The sequence below is a fragment of the Canis lupus genome, chromosome 14, assembly GCF_011100685.1.
Source record: "Canis lupus familiaris isolate Mischka breed German Shepherd chromosome 14, alternate assembly UU_Cfam_GSD_1.0, whole genome shotgun sequence".
Classification (NCBI taxonomy): Eukaryota; Metazoa; Chordata; class Mammalia; order Carnivora; family Canidae; genus Canis; species Canis lupus.
In genome coordinates this window covers 7956382-7966698 of record NC_049235.1, presented here as the reverse complement: position 1 = coordinate 7966698, position 10317 = coordinate 7956382, and the positions used below count along the sequence as shown (strand labels likewise).

Genomic DNA, 10317 nt, shown 5'->3' with positions numbered 1-10317 from the left:
AAACCTACTGCATTGGCCCCAGAGTCCACGATGAGGGGGTTAGTAGATCAGAACCCCTTTCTAGCATTGTCTGAGCTGAATGGGACAGGGCTTATCAAAGCCTGCATGGCCCAGAAGAGGATCCTAGTCAGCTTATTATGCTTTCCCCAATGTAGGTGAAGCCTTAACCTGGATGATCAGGCTGTGTGCTGTTGAGACACTTCTATTCTAGAAGTTTCCGCCAGGTGGCAGAGAAAAATATCAGATGCCAGAAACTTATCCATCTGAAAGGATTTCCCCCACAGGAGAAAAAAAACAATCACACCTTCTCCCAGTTGGAACGTCTGCAATTACTCACCCCCTATAAGTGGAAAAAGAATGTCAAGACTAATCAAATGACATCAGTCTGGGAACCCAATGCATCCCAGCACTGATCTTTTTGAAAAGCTCCATATGGGAAGATACAAATTCAATTTGTCTTGTCTAGGGGAAAAATGAGTTTTAAATATGTTAAATCAAAAATGATATCTTACATACCAGACATTAGCAATCCAGAACAAATGCCTTGGGAGAAAAATTACCCTGAAAATGTTAAGTATTCAGGTTGCCAAAGAACTGGGAATTTATGCTGCAGTGCAAGCACAGAAAGTCCACCCTGGACACTCACATGTCCCAGACTGGGCCTCAGCAGACCAGGCGCCTCGGACAGAGCAGAGCCCCGGTTCCTGAGGACTGGCCTGCGCAGCTTCCTGCATCGACACCCCCTGCTCACCTCCCCCGCACCTGCAGCTTCACTGCCTTCCTGTTCAGCTGGATGCCAAGGCCTGAAGAACTCAGAAATGCCCCGTGGAACCAACTCAGCCAGAGCATGGTGGTGGGGAGGGCTGGGGAGAGGGAAAAGAGGTCCAGTTGCCACTGGTTTCCCAAGCCTGAGGGACACCACGACTATTAAAAGGCCAGTTTACAAAAATGCTGGAGGGCACTGGTTGTTCTCTTCCAAGACAAGCTGGTGGGATAGAAAGCCCCAGGGAGATCTGGGTTCTAATCCAAGCTCTGCCAGTTGCTGCCTAGTGCCAAGGCTCTGGACAAGTCTCTTCTCCTCTTTAATTCTTAGCTGATAAAACAAAGAGTTGGCTCTAATGGCATCCAGGGTCTTGTTCAACGTCATGACAAAGATGCTGTTCTTTCTTTCTGCTCTTTCAAGAGTCTGTAGAACATTAAAAGCACAGTCTTCCAAGTCAATCTGCATGGGTTTGAATCCAAGCTCTGCTGCTTCCTAACTCTGTGACCTTGAGCAAATGACTTAACCCCTCTGTGCTTCCACTTCTGCTTCTGCAAAATGAAGGTATTAGTATCTATCTCATAACTTTTGAGAGGATAAAGTGAGTTAAGATGTGCAGAGTGCTTTGAGTAGTTCTTGGCACGGAGCTCTTATTTATTAAGCAACTATTGTGTGCCAGGCTCTGTACCAGGCATAATAGCTACAGAAATGAGCCAGAGTACCATGGCCCTAGCTCTCCAGGGATGTTACTGTCTCCCAACAAAATGTTGCTGAGAAGTTCCTCTCTCATGGTCACCTGTTTGTGTCCCGAAGGGTGGGTGACTCCTGGCATTCTGCCTTTGGTCTGGGGTGGGACACACAGCCAGCCACCTCAACCCTGCAGGTCCCAAAGCATGCACCAGCTGCCTGACACCTCGATTTTTTTCCTTCCCTGCTTCTTCATTGCTTTTCTGCTCCTGATTCTACTTGTAGTCCGACTTCGAAGATACTAGAAATAAAATCTGCAAAAGAGCCTTTCCTCCTCCTCCCTCACCCCTTTCTCTCTCGAATTTTCTCCTGTCTCCACTTGCTAGTATTGCATCATCAGTCTCACAGCCTCGCTCTACTTGCCCCGTTTGGGGAGCTACAAGATCCCTCAGTGCCTCCCTGCCCTCCTAGGAACACACTCTGGCCTTGCTCTTCCGAGAACTGGATGCAGCCATAATCTCCTTGGTTAGTGAGGACATTGGCTGCGGGAACATTAGGCTTTGTTTTCCCAGGGGACAGAGGTGGGGGGCGGAGAAATTGCTCAGCTCCTGCATAGTCAGCAGGGAAGGTAATAGGGATTAATCTGGGCCCTGACAAATGCAGATGTGTCCCAGGCCCAGGAAGGAGGATGAGCAACTGCTGTCTCAGGGGCCAGCTGCGGCCTGCAGGGGGGCTCAGGGTGAAGAAGGAGGCACTGGCCCAGAACGGGCAGCCCCAAGGGGTTCCCCGCAGCATCCTGGAGGTCTGGAGCTGCCCTGCCCCATCCTGCCTGGCCAGGAGGGCTGGCTGATTGATGCCTTTAATAGACATGCTGGGGAGCTGGCAGGCCAAGTGTTTATGCCCCAGTGCACACTGGCTGTTTAAGGATGTCCCAAATCCCTCGCCAGAGACTAGATTATGAAAAACATTTCTAGAGGAATCCTGTGGCCTCCTTGCCACTATGCTCATCCTCAGTCTGCCAGTGGGTGGGAGGGTTGGGGGAGGAGTGCAAAGGGTAGCCATGTAGCCAATCCTGGCAGGTTCTGATCAGGCCAATTAAATTCTGGCATATGTGGAGCTAAGGTAAAGAGTTGTAAACATTTCTTGAGTGCCTACTATGTGCCAGGCTCTGGAGAAGCAAAAGCAAGAAGGAACAAAAAGAGAACCCAGTGGGCAAGGCAGCTGCCTGGAGGAAAGAGAAGGCTCCCCGAGCTGTGGGAACCACACAAACTACACCTTTGTGTGGCCTTTGGGGTCCTGATACCCCTGCCATACCCTCCCCTACTCCTTCACCTCTGCAGGAGCCTAAATCCTCATCCAGTCATAGTGACTAAGAAGGGCTCCTTCCAGCATGGTTTGTTTAAAAAGGACGTTCTTGAAGCCCACCAGAAACCCTCCAATCGTAAGGGGGTTGGGGAACTGTAATATTAAATTTTTAGGAATCCTGACAGATCTGTGGAGGGGGAGGGATTTGGGGGGTGCTCCTTAATAAATCTCCTGGCCTGAGTCAGGACATCTGGGGTTTGGACCATGCCTCGTCATTCTAGCTGGGTGAGTGGGGTTAAGTCACTGAAGCCCTCCAGCCTACCCCCTGGGGTTTCTGTGTTGTTGAGATGACATGACAGGTGGGAAGCACAGAACCCAGGGTGCCACTGGCAGGTCTCTTCCGCAGGAGCTTTCCTGTTTTCAGCCCACAGTGGTGATGCACCCGTTCGTCACACACCTAGTTCATGCTTGCTGCTGAGGGTTTGTTTTTTTAATTATTCTAAGTGATCTCTACACCTAACATGGGGCTCAAACTCAGGAACCTGAGATCAAGAATCGAATGTTCTGGGATCCCTGGGTGGCACAGCGGTTTGGCGCCTGCCTTTGGCCCGGGGCGTGATCCTGGAGACCCAGGATCGAGTCCCACATCAGGCTCCCTGCATGGAGCCTGCCTCTCCCTCTGCCTATGTCTCTGCCTCTCTCTCTCTGTGACTATCATAAATAAATAAAAATTAAAAAAAAAAAAAAAGAATCGAATGTTCTTCCAAATGACTCCCCCAGGTGCCCCAGTTCTTTATGGATCACTGTTCACACTCATTTATACACAAATCATCGTTGAAATAATACAATATTTAACGAGGGTAAACAGAAAAGTGTGCGTGGGTGTGTGTAGGGGGGGTATCTTTGTGATTGCTACATTTTGTGACTTTGCATCAAGTGTCTGGAAAGACAGCCTCAGGACCATCTAAAATAGGCTCAATGGGAACTAAGTGGCCCTGGGATTTGGGCAGGGGAGGCTGTGGGTCTGTGATGCCCAGTTCCCAGTCCTTCAAACTGATTGCACCCTGAGCTGTTCCCAGTGCCTGGTGGCTCCCCAACAAATGCTGGCCCATCCTCCTACCCCACTGCCATGATGCTGTGTCTGGACCACAAAGACTCACATTCTCACCAGACTTCCACCACCATGTGGGCTTGGCCAGGAGGCCCAATCTCGTCCTCCACACCTGATGCTCAGGAACGTGTACCTAACCTCCTCTACTGCCCACCTCCATCCAGTCCAGAAACCATGGTGCCTTGGGGCTGAAAGCATGGGGTCCTGGTCCACCTCTGGGCTTCCAAGTAGTCTAAAGGAAGTAGTCTAAAGTCTGGGGTTCAGCTGGGCTCCAGGAGAACAGCACAGCCATGTAGGAGGATTAACAAGAGTCCTGAGCTGGGACGCCAGACACAGGGATTCCAATCCCGGTCCTGGGTGGCCCTGGGCAAGAGTGTTTACTTCTCTGGGCCTCAGTTTCCTTATCTGCAAATCTGCATGCTGGACTCCATTTCTTAGGTCTGTTCTAGATTTACTATTGTACAATTCCATAAATAATTGTGTCAGATGGGAAGACAGTCAAGTCATCCAGCAGCCACAATTATTTGCTTGAGCCAATACACCAATATAAGGCATTTGGAAAACAAGTTTTATTTCATGTGCCAACTCAGGTCTGTGGGTAGTGACTATTTGGAGTGCTGTGTTCAGAAGGAATCTGAAGCTTTATCTTGGTCTGGCAGGCGACATGATGATGGTTTAGGGTTAAAAGCTGGACTCAGAGGCAGACACCCCTCCATGTATGAGCTGTGTGATTTGGGCAAATTACTCAATCTCTCGCAGCTCTGGGCTGGTTGTGGTGATGGATGAGATAATGCACACAAAATCCTTGCATGGGGTCCTGCACGTAATCAATGTTCCGGGAGGATGGCCAGGCCTGTGTGGGGGGCTTGGGAGGGTCCCGGAAGGAGGTGTGCCAGCACAGGGACCTGCCCTGTTATATCATCTCCTTCCTTTCATCCCAGCCATCGCCCTGGCTGTTCACGCTGCTTCTCCCAGGAAAGGTAATTAGGAATCTCATCAGGGGAGAGTTGAGTTGGAGGAGACAGCCCACCCCCAAATCCTCCTGAAACAGCTGAGTCGCTCCTTTCCTTTTCTTTTTATCCTGGAGGAGATTTATCACTTCCAGAAATGCCTTCGCGGCCCGCAGCCCCTGCCCCTGTCTGGAGCCGAGCCCGACAGCCGGCGGCGGGTGGCAGCCGCGGTGCTCCGTGCTCCGAGCCGGTCCCCGGGCTCAGTGTCTCCGGGCGCAGGGCTCCCCCGTGGCGATCCGGCCGGGCCGGGCCAGAGGCGGCGCCGCTCAGCGGGCTGGGTCTGGGGGCGCAGCCCCACCGGCTCGGCAAATTTCCCTTCCCCGGTTTTGTGTGTTGGCTTCCCCCCCTTTCTCTTTTTCCTTTCTTCCCTCGAGATAGCAACGCGGAGTCCAGCAGGTGGGGACGGGCGAAGGACAGACGCGCCCGGCGCCCCCAGGGCCCGTGGCCCGGAGGGTCCCGCAGCCCCCGCTGCCCGCACCCGCGCTGCGGCGCTCGTCAGCCCAGGGCCGCGCCTGCCCCTCCGCGCCCTCGGAGGGCCCTGGCGGCTGTCGTGGCCAGAGCCCTGCCTGCCTGCCTGCCTGCCTGCCTGCAGCTCCCTTCCCTGCAAATGCTTCTCCTTTCTTCTTAGCTCGCGGAACCTCAAAGAGTCCAGACCCTTTAACAAATGCTTTACATTGACCTCATTTCAGTCTCACTACTGGTCCGTGAGTGATCCTATTATTATCCCACATTGTTGCTCTCAGCAGCCAGACCAAGCAATAATAATATAATAATCAGAGTATAGCAAGCTAGCAATTTTTCATCTAAGCATTAAGATTTGAAGGAATATTTGAAAGGTCCCTGCCCACAAAATATTATCCTACACTCAGATCTAAAAGTTTACCAGGATATGTATTTACAAGAAGGATGTCCCATGTGATATGTCCCTATTGTTTGTCGGGGACATACCTGTACTAAAAAATGATCCATCATTTATCTACAATTCAAATTTAACTAGTACCCCATATTTTTATTTGCTAAATCTGGCAATCCTGGGCTTAGGGATCCTGCATTAGGACTGCACCTACCTAGAAATGCCCTCTAGAGGCACAACACAGAATGCCTAGTTGTGTTTGTGGGGGTTGGGGAAGAGCTGTTCCAGGTCACTCCTATTTCTGCTCCATTCTGCCAATTATTACACTCACCAGGATCTCTTCTTTCTCCTCCCCTAGCTCTACAACCTCCTCCTAAATTCACAAGCCCTCTCCCCACCCCTGCCCAGGTGAGCAGCTTGCCTCACAGCTGGCCACCAGGATGTTACAAAAGGATGCAGGATCTTGTCCAAAGCCCTTCCCTGCACACCCCTAATTCCATCTTGATGCAAGAGAGGAGGAAGACAGGAAAGAATAAGATGATGGACAGCGAGACTTTGAGATGTCTGCTGAATTACCAATGGGCTCTGCCAGAGAACCAGTAGACTGATTTTTTTAAGCAGCACATGTTTATGCACTAAGCCCTATGGATATGGGGCCTTGTCCTGATGGAGCGTACATCTAACAGGAGAATAAATTACTAGGTAAGTAACACTATGTGACAAGGGCTCTGCTGGAAGCAGCACACAGCAGGGTCCCAGCTGTGCCCCGCGGTCAGGGAGCTGGGGTAGAAATGGATCCCCTAAAGAAGAGATGAGCTGAAACCCGAGGGCTGAGCAGGAGTTCTCCAGATAGAGGGGTCATAGGAGGGTGCTGGGGGTTAGAGTAACTGTTTTTGAAGTGCCCAAAACAAGAGAGAGGTTCTGGAACCTTGGAAACATTATGCTAAGTGAAAATAAGCCAGACACAAAAGGCCACATGTTGTATGATTCTATTTATATGAAATGTTCAGAATCGGTCGGTGCATAAAGAAAGAATATAGACCAGTAGAGGCTGGGGCTGGGAGGGAGCAAATGAGGAGAGACGGCTAATGAGATTGGGTTTCTTTCTGGGATAAAAATGTTGCAGGGTTAGATAGTGGTGATGGTTGCACAACTTCGCGAATATTCTAAAATGACGAACTTTACACTTTAAACTGGTGAATTGCATGGTATGTGAATTACCATTTCTCAAAAAGGGAGTGGGGTTGGAACCTGAAGCCCAATGAGCAACTAACTGAATGAAACCCAGGCCACATGGGACAAAAGAGAGAGGTAGGCCAGGCCACAGCATGCAGGACCCCCTTCAGATGGACTTGATCTGAGAGCTACAGAAGCCACGGGAAGCTTTGAAGCTAAGCCCCACGGTCAGATTGGCACTTCAGAAAGGCCAGGCTGGCTGCAGTGCAGGGAAGCTTTGAATCGGGGACAGAAAGTCCAGGTAGGAGGCTGCTGCCATAGTCTAGATGAGGGATCATGGGGACCTGAGCCAAGGCAGCAGGGAAAGAGAAAAGTAGGATTTGAGAGAGTGACTGACAGAACAACAGAGCTGGAGATGGTGGGATGTGGAAGGAGGGCTGAGAAGAGAAAGGAGTGGTGTGTGTCCCAGGGGAACGGGACTGGGGACCGGTTATTGGGACAAAAGAGCCTGGGGAGAGGCCCAAAGGAGAGGGTGTCTTGAGAAAAACGGTATGGCCCGCCATGTGGAACATCACAAGGAGTCAAGCAGGTAGGGACATGCATGTGTCCACTGGATTCAGGGACCAGTCAGTCACTGGTGACCCTGAGGGGACACAGCTGGACCGCAGCTTGATTGAAGGGAGACAGATGTAGATTGAGGAGGATGAATGGAGGAGGAAGAGGCAGAAACTGATTCTTGGAACAAGTTTGTGGAGGGGAGAAGTGATGCAGGGGTAGAGCTGGCAGGTGGGGAGGGCTAGGGGTAAGAGGGAAGCAACCTGTTTCAATTCTGACAGCCTGGACTGGAGGGGCTCCAAGGTTGTGCAGGGTTTCTAAGGAGGTGGGTGGAGCCAGAATCAGCAGCCAGGAGCCTGGCCAGGTGGGAAGAGGGATGGGCCCCTTTCTTCTTAGCTCGAGGGAACAAGGGGCAGCGCTGAGGTGGCTGGTGCCAGGGTTTGTAAGTCTAGAGATGAGGGAAGGGAATTCCCGCACAACTTCTATTTTGTCATTGAAGCAGGGGAAGAGGTCAGATACTGAGGCTGTAGGCAAAATGGTGGGGCTGGCCCAGCATATGCCTGAACTGGCTCTGAGAGTCTACTGTTAAATTTCCAAGATTTTCATGAGCCAGTTATTAAACATAGGTGTTATTAAACTTAAATTATAAAAAAAATTAAATTAAATTATAGTAAATCCACACAAAAATGCTCAATTATTTTTTTATAAAGTTGCAAAAGCATTTTGCTGTTTCAATGAATGGTTGCCGTTGGGCCTCATCAGATGAGAAGCTTTTTTTCTTTGAAAAGCCTCACGGAGAGGATCAGAAGACAAGCTAAAGACTAGGAGAAAATATTTGCAAACTACATATCTGATGAAGGACCAATATCTAGAAAAATATAAAGAACTCTCAAAATTCAGCAGTGTAAAAAACAATTCAGTTAGAAAAATGGGCAAAAGGCATGGATGGACATTTCATTGAAGAGGATATACAGATGGCAAATGGCACATGAAAAAATGTTCAAGATCATTACACGTTTTGGGAAATGCAAATTTAACCATAATAAGATAACATGGCACACCTACCAGAATGGCTAAAATTAAAAATTATAATAACACCAAGTGCTGTTAAGGATGTGGAGAGACTGCATTGCTCAAACACTGCTTTTGGGAATGCAAAATGGTAAAGCAACTCTGGACAAGAGTATGGGAAGTTTCTTACAAAATGAAACATGTGCCTACAATAAAACCCAGCTGTTGGACCCTTGGGCATTTATCCCAGAGAAATGAAAACTTAACATTCACACAAAAATCTGCACATGAATGTTCATAGCAGCTTTATTTGTAATAGTAAAAAACTAGAAACAACCTGGATGTCCTTCAGTGGGTGAACAGTGCATCCCTACCATGAAATGCTAACCAATAAGAAAAAGGAACAAACGATGGATACGTATAGCAACTTGGATCACTCAGCATATGTACTTTTGGAATTGGATTTTTTTTTAACTCATCATAATACCCTGTGTAGGAAAAAAAAATTCCGGTTCCAAAAGATATTGTACCATATGTGTCCATTTATATAACACTTTCAAAATGAAAAAATTATAGAAGCAGAGAACAGATTAGTAGTTGCCAGGTGTCAGGGATGGAAAGAGGAAGAAAGGAGGTCTCTCTGAAAGGACAACAGAAGCGATCCTTGTGGTAATGGAAATGTTTTGTAACTTGACTGTGTCAACACTAGTCTCCTGCCTGTAGTGTTGTGCAATGTGTTGCCACTGGGGGAAGCTGGATAGAAGTATGGATATCTGTCTGTATCATTTCTTACAACTCCGTGTGAATCTGCAATGACCTCAAAGTAAAGTTTAATTTAAAAATACATTTTTTAAAAGATGTTATTTATTCATGAGAGAGAGAGAGAGAGAGAGGCAGAGACACAGGCAGAAGGAGAAGCAGGCTTCATACAGGGAGCCTGTCATGGGACTCGATCCTGGGTCCCCAGGATCAGGCCCTGGGCCAAAGGTAGCGCTTAACTGCTGAGCCACCTGGGCTGCCCCTAAAAATACATTTTAAAAGGTTACATACCATATGATTCCATTGATAGAACATAACTTGAAATGATAAAAGTATAAAGATTGTGTGTTGCCAGGGGTCAGAGGGTGGGGGCAGGAGAGCTGCAGCTTTAAGGGGTCCCTGTGATAAAGCTGTTCTATACCTCAACTGTGGTGGTCACAGAAATTGGCATGTATAGTAAGACTGCACAGAATTAAAATTTTTTTTTTTTAAACTTTTATTTATTTATGATAGGCACACAGTGAGAGAGAGAGGCAGAGACACAGGCAGAGGGAGAAGCAGGCTCCATGCACCGGGAGCCCGACGTGGGATTCGATCCCGGGTCTCCAGGACCGCGCCCTGGGCCAAAGGCAGGCGCCAAACCGCTGCGCCACGCAGGGATCCCGACTGCACAGAATTAAATGCACAGAAACACACACATAGGAACGTACACAAATAAGTACATGCAAAACTGGCAAAATCTGAGCTAGGCTGATAGATTGTATCAATGTCAACTTCCTGGCTGGAAGGTGGTACTTATAAGAGGTTATCACTGGGTGAGGATATAAGGGAGCGTTCTGTATTATTTCCTACAACCGCATGCAAATATATACTTATTGCAAAATAAAATATTTAAAGAATCAAATTACATAGGATACTTGAGTGGCTTAGTCAGTTAAGTGTCTGACTCTTGATTTCGGCTCAGGTCATGATCTCAGGGTCATGACAGCAAGCCCTGCATTGGGCTCTGCACTCAGCTCAGAATCTGTTTAGGACCCTTTCCTCTCAGGGCACCTGGGTGGCTCAGTCAGTAAAGCATCATCTCTCGGTT

General features: G+C 48.7%; 1 long non-coding RNA gene across 1 annotated transcript; it reads left to right on the top strand.

Moving 5' to 3' along the window:
• The first annotated feature begins 4799 nt into the window (after positions 1-4799).
• On the top strand, positions 4800-9793 carry LOC111098660. The gene is made up of 3 exons (XR_005369153.1): positions 4800-4843; positions 6085-6428; positions 9741-9793. It is a non-coding gene; the product is annotated as an uncharacterized LOC111098660 (long non-coding RNA).
• Positions 9794-10317: the final 524 nt, after the last annotated feature.